Source organism: Palaemon carinicauda, chromosome 18 (assembly GCF_036898095.1).
Source record: "Palaemon carinicauda isolate YSFRI2023 chromosome 18, ASM3689809v2, whole genome shotgun sequence".
Lineage (NCBI taxonomy): Eukaryota > Metazoa > Arthropoda > Malacostraca > Decapoda > Palaemonidae > Palaemon > Palaemon carinicauda.
Window position 1 is genome coordinate 41,245,037 of NC_090742.1, and position 7,103 is coordinate 41,252,139.

General features: G+C 35.0%; 2 pseudogenes; both read right to left on the bottom strand.

Moving 5' to 3' along the window:
- Positions 1-661: 661 nt before the first annotated feature.
- Positions 662-2,657, bottom strand: LOC137657798 (SCAN domain-containing protein 3-like; annotated as a pseudogene).
- Positions 2,658-3,747: 1,090 nt separating this feature from the next.
- LOC137657261 (uncharacterized) lies at positions 3,748-6,162 on the bottom strand (annotated as a pseudogene).
- Between the last annotated feature and the right edge of the window lie 941 nt (positions 6,163-7,103).

Here is a 7,103-nt window from a genome sequence, read left to right on the forward strand (position 1 = left end):
CTCTCCTGTATTAAGGAGTCCCACATCCTCATTCTCCACAATTGAGGAGATAATATTACCCCTTGTGTTTGCTAAAATATCACCCCATAAAGGATGTCTACCATTCATATCTCTCAGTAAGAGAAATGGTTGAGGGAGTTGATGAATGACCTCTGCTAAATCATCATATAAAATATTATCATTTACTTCATAATCAAATAAAAACAAATAATTAAACTATGATTTCAATTTGACAGAAAATTTAAACTATAATTTCAATTTGAATAGTGAATAACCATAGCTGTTTCAGTGATTAACCTTTATTAATTAAGCTAAATCTCATAATCAAATAAAAACAAATAATTAAACTATGATTTCAATTTGACAGAAAATTTAAAATATAATTTCAATTTGAATAGTGAATAACCATAGCTGTTTCAGTGATTAACCTTTATTAATTAAGCTAAATCTCATAATCAAATAAAAACAAATGATTAAACTATAATTTCAATTTGACAGAAAATTTAAACTATAATTTCAATTTGACAGAAAATTTAAACTATAATTTCAATTTGACAGAAAATTTAAACTATAATTTCAATTTGACAGAAAATTTAAAATATAATTTCAATTTGACAGAAAATTAACTAACAAAATTGTTCAGATTATTTTGATTGTATGACTAAAATAAAGTATCAAAAACATCATTATCCCGAGGTGGATTGGAACTTTCTACATTATGGTACATATCTACATTAAATTTTTCAACCATACTTTCAGAAATTGCCAGGTCTTTGCAACACTTCCCAGAAACTATTAGTGTTGTGCGAATTCTCAAAATTGATTCAAGCATCTTCAAACTCATTCTATTGCAAACTTTAGTCTTGACTGCTGTTACATGGGAAAATATTCTTTCCAAAACTGCATTGCTTACTGGTGTAGTTAAGCATTGCAGGGCATATGTAGCAAGATTTTCAAAGGGCCTCTCATTTCCTACTTCATAAATCTTTATTAAAGACCAAAACTGAACTGGGTCATCTGGAATACCCAATTTAAATATATTTTCTTCAGACCAAGGATGGTAAACAATTTTTCTGTATTCTTCTTCACATTTTTCTAAGTTCTCTTCCAGTAAATGAAAAAAGGCAAATTTTGAAATGACTGTCTATTTACTTGAGTGAGGATTTTTGAAGGTGATAACTTATTTAAGCCATCAAAAAGGCTAAATTTTTCTGGTAAAAGTACTTCCACTTGATCTACTAGTTCTATAAGCATTTCCTGACACCTCTTCTGCACAGTTATGACATTCACATGGCTTACAGTTTTCTTCTGCAGCAGTTGTTTACATTCCAACAAAAATTTAGCTCCAAAATCAGTGTTTTCTAATAGTAGTAATTTCCTTTCTGCATCATAGACACGGTGCTTTAAAGATTTAAAATGAGTGTCCAGTTCATGAAGAAGTACCGAAGGACTAGCATTTGTGGACTGAAAGAGAATTTATCCTTTCAAATTCAGTGACAATTGGAGAGGAAAATACAAAATAAAGATAGTTGCAGTCATCAGATAACATATCAAACAAAGTTCGTGCTTTGTATCGTACTTCTTGAGAGCTCTCCATACTGGCACACTGAAAATATGTCTTCAGTTCCAGCCAATTTACAAGTATATTGTAAAGTACCTTACCCCTTACAAGCCATCTAGTTGTAGATAGACCTAGAAATGGCAGTGGGGTTCCCACTCTTTCTTCACCAGCATTCAAGGTCTCAAACAGAATCTTTTACTTCTCACGTCTCAAAGTACTCTTCTTGAACCATTTAGGTATTTCAAAGAGCATAAACCCTATTGAGGAAGAGAGTTTATCAAAGCCCTTTTGTATGCAGAGAGCTAAACTGTGGCATGAGCATCCCATTTTCACACAGTTGGGGGAAACGTGCTTGATTCGAGACCAAAGAGTTTTTCCCCCCAGTCATGTTGCTAGCGCCATCACTGGAGTAACCAATACAATTTTCCAGTACAATGCCATTCTTATCAAGTAAGGCTTTTGTTGCAGTAAATAAAGCTTCCCCACTCGTTTCACACACAGATACAAGCCCTAGAAATGCTGTCACCACTTCGTTAGCAGCATTATCATAATACCGAACACAAATGCAGAGGTTCTTTTCACTTGATACATCAGTGGACTCATCAATCATTAAACAGTATTTCTTAGATTCAATAATCTTTTGACATAGCTCCTCCTCAAGAGAGTGAGATATTACATTCCTAATCAACATTGAACACTCAGTGCGATGCAATTGAATGTTTTCCAATTTACTATCAACAGCATTTTCTTTTATCACTTCACTAATATGATCAATGGCTGAGATTGAACTATGACAGCAAACCATCACTGCAAGCTGAAGTTCAGCTTTCTTGAGGGCACGAGGTGAATTTGATGTTCTTGAAGGACCACTTCTTGAAAATATATTGGTTTTTACTGAATTGATAGCCCCAACACGCTTTTTGTGGTCTTTGGTATCAGCATGCCCCTTAATGGTAGTCTTCCTTGGATGTAAAATTTTCTGACACTTTACAGAAAGCTGATTTTCCATCTTTAGCTTTCATTAGCCATGGAAACTCCTTTCCCATATTTCTTGATACTTTCTTCCAGTATCATAATGTCCTTTCCACTTGGACATTGCAATGACTGATAATAATGATAACAGGATCACAATGAATCAATCAATGAAGTATGGTTCTGATCAACTGGCGGCTGGCCAATGTAGATACATCTTACTTTGTCGTCTCTTTACAATTAACACTTGTTCTTGATGGATTAAGGTTAATACAGGCCAATGAGAACGGAAAAGTAGTATTCCTAGAAAGGTCTGAAAAATCCTGTAGATGTTCATATTTTGTGTTTGTTTGGATGTACAAAATCATAGATAGAGGAGAGAGCAATTGATTAAATGAAATGAAATTAATACCAAACAGAAGCACATAAAGTGTTTGATGCATACCTGCAAATAGAACATAACTTTAATTCTTATTTGAAGAGGAAATTCCAAGTAAATAGTTAAATTATGTCCATAACATGATGTCCTACTTTTGTCGTTTTCTGTGATAGCATACCATCTGCAGTCAGATTAAGAGCTTCGTTAATCCGACCTAGACCGAAGTAATCCTTGGTTTTTCTCCACCCACTGAGTTAAGCTCTCGACTTTCTAATCCCACTGTCTTCTGTACAGGATTAGGATTTAAGAACTTTACCGACTGAACCAATCTTTTGATTTTATCTCACAGTACTTGATAAAATCTACATTATTTCAGTCTTTTTTTTTTTTCACCCTCGTAGCCCACCGACCACTAACCTACAAATTTTGACCTGGAGTAGCTACCCTAATTGTGATAATAAATACAACCATTTTATGTCACAATGTTCATGAGTTTTCGTTTAATAGCTGCCTCATTTATAGAAATAAAAAATATGATTAGGAATATTTTCATTGATTTACTGCCAGAATTTATTTAAAACTGCCAAATTTGAGCCTCTATGATATTCTGCCAATTCACTATTTTCTACTGCCAAACGCTCACTATACTACCAAAAATCGCCAAATTTGGTAGTGAAAACTGCCAGTTGGCAACCCTGCCTTACTCCCAAATGTACAGATATCAATTCCAGTACAGGAATAGACTTAGTTCTTAATTTCTTACAAAGCACAGAATTCTTTGCCAAAATCAGCTTTGTGTCTGCTGAATTGACAGCCACCAAATATAAAGCACAGCCTAAAAATTCTTTGCTTGCGCCCGTATAGACCAACAAATTGTACTAGTCACAACGATTACCGACAGAACGAGTAATACAATTTCTGAGCTCTTGTTAACCTGTCTGGCAATCTTCGACCATTCTTTCATCAACTCGCTGCTTAACGGCGTATCCCATCCAATATCCTTGTCCTTCTGCAAGGAATCCATAAACAATTTGCTTCGGTTTAACAGTTATTGAAAACTCAAAAGGATCATAATTTGAATGAATAGTACTTAAAATTAACCTTTTTGTATTAGCTTTAGGGTTTAATTAAAGTTTACTTCTTTTAATCGTATCATTCTCTGTATTCCAAATTAGGCCAAAAAGCTTTGATTCTGATTCAGTGCAGTGTTCAAACTTAATTAATTGTTCTCTTAAGGGTACAGAATTCGTACAAAACTCTTGTAATTCTAATCCAAATTCTAGGAACGTCGATACAGAAACATTTAATGCCTTAAAACAAAACAACATCCGTATTTGAAGTTATGGCTAAGTTATCCATGTAAGAAAGGTTATACAAAAACCTTTTTATACTCTGTCTCTTCATAATCATCATCAGTTACATTATGGATTCAATATGTAATTGATAGCTATCATTAACAAAAATGGAGAATATCTCATTCCAAAAGGCACTCGTCGGAAACTATAGCCAACAATTGAGAAATCGTTCTTAGGAATACCCTTAAACCATAGAAAAAGTAACTTTCTCTTGTCCTCTTCTAAGTAAAAGCTGTAAAAAGGCTTTTTTTTTCAAATCATAAATCAGCAAATAATTGTCAAACCTTAGTAGTAGTGTTTAAATCTGCATTTTATTATTCAAATTAGCTCCTGCCATGGAACACTGATAATGGGAAAGATCTCTCATTTTTTCTCTCACTTAAATTCGATAGAAAGACAACCCTACACTTCGTCGTGTTAAGAGTTATTTCGGAACACGGCATTATGAGCTAAAAATGATACATCTGGATTCTCTCTAAGAAATGAGGGAAGATCTACAATACGTTCAATTACTCCATCTTCAAATTGGTTCTGTATAACAGCATCGTATTCCTTTAACCTCACAGGCGAAAGCTTTCTTTTTTGAGAATTGAGAACGGATACTGCAAGATTATAGTTCGGCGACATTCAATGTTGTATTTCCTTTTTCCATAAAGCGGGAAGAACTAACCTACCTGTCTTAGGATCTCTCCGAATATCACTAAGGATGTTATCAATTAATTTACTATTTTCACTTGTCAAAACAGATTCTCTAGGGTCGTCTTGAATATTCATAAGTGAAGTGAATATTGATTCGAGGATTTCGTCAGTCGCATTCTTAATCTTTTGGTCATCAAAACGTTCCTTCTCTTCTAGCAAAGTAGGCTACTTATGTTACTATTAACGGTTAGTCATAGAGACGTGCCGACAGAATTACCATCAAATTGAATACATAGCAAATTAAGGTTCTCTATAAACAAAGAGGCACTTCCAGACAGCAATAAACTCGACGGAGTTTCATAAAAAGTAGAGGGACATTTACCATTGTAACCAAAGTCTTTCTGTACAAGTGGGAAAATATGGCTTTGATCGCTACTAAGCAAGATTGTAAAATCATCTATAGTATCAGAATCTATATGCTTATCTGCCAGGGTATGACCCTTCTCAACCAGGGCGTCTGCTAATTTCTTCAATCCAAGTGCCACAAATTTGGAATTAATTTAGTCTACACAAAGTGCCCTTAATAACTGCTTTCCCTGGCCAGGAACATGAACGGGAAACTCTACAATGTAAGTATCGTGATTCTTGACCGAATTAATTCCTTGAATCTTAAGATTCACTTTATCCACGACTGAGCAGTTAGGAATGTCTTCCGGAGACCCTTTTACTAAGGTTGTTTGGGAACCAAGATCCTTAAACACTCTCCATGGAATTTTACGACCCGAATTCTCTACATATACGGTCCCAGTGAGGAGAATTACATCATTAAATGCCCCTAAGCCCGTAGACATCGTTAGCATTCCGTTAGTAGTAGTTTTAACTACTTTGGTATCAGTACGTTTAGGAACATTAGCTTTATTTGCATTAGTGCCCATTTCGTCTTTAACCTTATTATCACCCTTATTAGCTAAACCAAGACATAAATAAGACATGTGAAATAAATGACATTTCATACACGGCCGCTTAAATTTAAAATGACAAGCTTTAGCATTATGTGAAGTTAAACCACATTTATAGCAGCCCCCAACCGATTTAAGTTTCTCGCATTTACTACCAGGACTAGGGTATTTCATACACTCACTCAATTTATGGTCATTTGGAATTACATTATCATGGGAACACAGTGGGCAGGTCACCTTAAATTTCGAACCAGGGCACAATGAAGAATCTTTGGAAGTAACAGACTGATACAGCATTTGACGATTGCTTAACTAGATTCCCTTTCGTTCTCTCAGACAGGTTGGACTGAAGGTCCATGAATCTATTATTTGCTTCAAATAGGTTATCCAAAATTTCTTTCAAAGATGGCTTCGACTTGTTTGTAATAGAGACAAGCTGACTTAAATCCATCACACAGACTTTCCCAAAGAAAATATTGAACAAACAAATCTCCCTTTATATCTAACGATCGAACCTGTTCCGCTATGACACGAGCTTCGCTTATCCACTGATAGCCATCCCTACCATTAGGACCAAGACTCAAATTACACAAACCCTCAATTCCCGAGTATTGTTGACTAAGCTTATCACTAAAAGCTTCATTGAGTAGTTTCTTAGCAGATTCATAATTCAAATCTTTCAAGGCAAGGGAATCTACCAGTTTCTTTGCGGGCTCCGTTAACTGTTTTGAGAAGAAAATTTCTCAAACGAGGAAAGGTTGTATTTGGAAAGAAGACTTTCAAAAGAATTAACAAATTTATGATAAGCTGCGGGGTTCCCATCAAAATAAGGTAGTTTCTATGCTAGGCAAAGTTATTTTATGATAAGAATTATTTACTTCCTGCGGTGTAGAAGGGGTAGGGGTTGCTGCTGCTACAGCAGACTTTGACAAGCGAGTTAATTCCCTAGACAACCTTTTAATCGCTAACCTTATACCGTCAGAGTACTTTTCATCAACTTCCGCCTGTTGGTGATACTGAACCGAACTCCAAAGTCTAGAATGAAGCATATGACTATTTATCTTCTCATCAAGCGAATTTAACTAGCTTAAAAGATCGCCTAACTTATCAAGATAAAATTCACATTTAATGATATCCAGAGGACTCTTCTCAATACTCTTTTAAAGTCTTCGTTACAGACCGTCTCTTGCCACTCCGGATACTAACAAGTACTTTACAGTTATCATCCGACTCTCCTA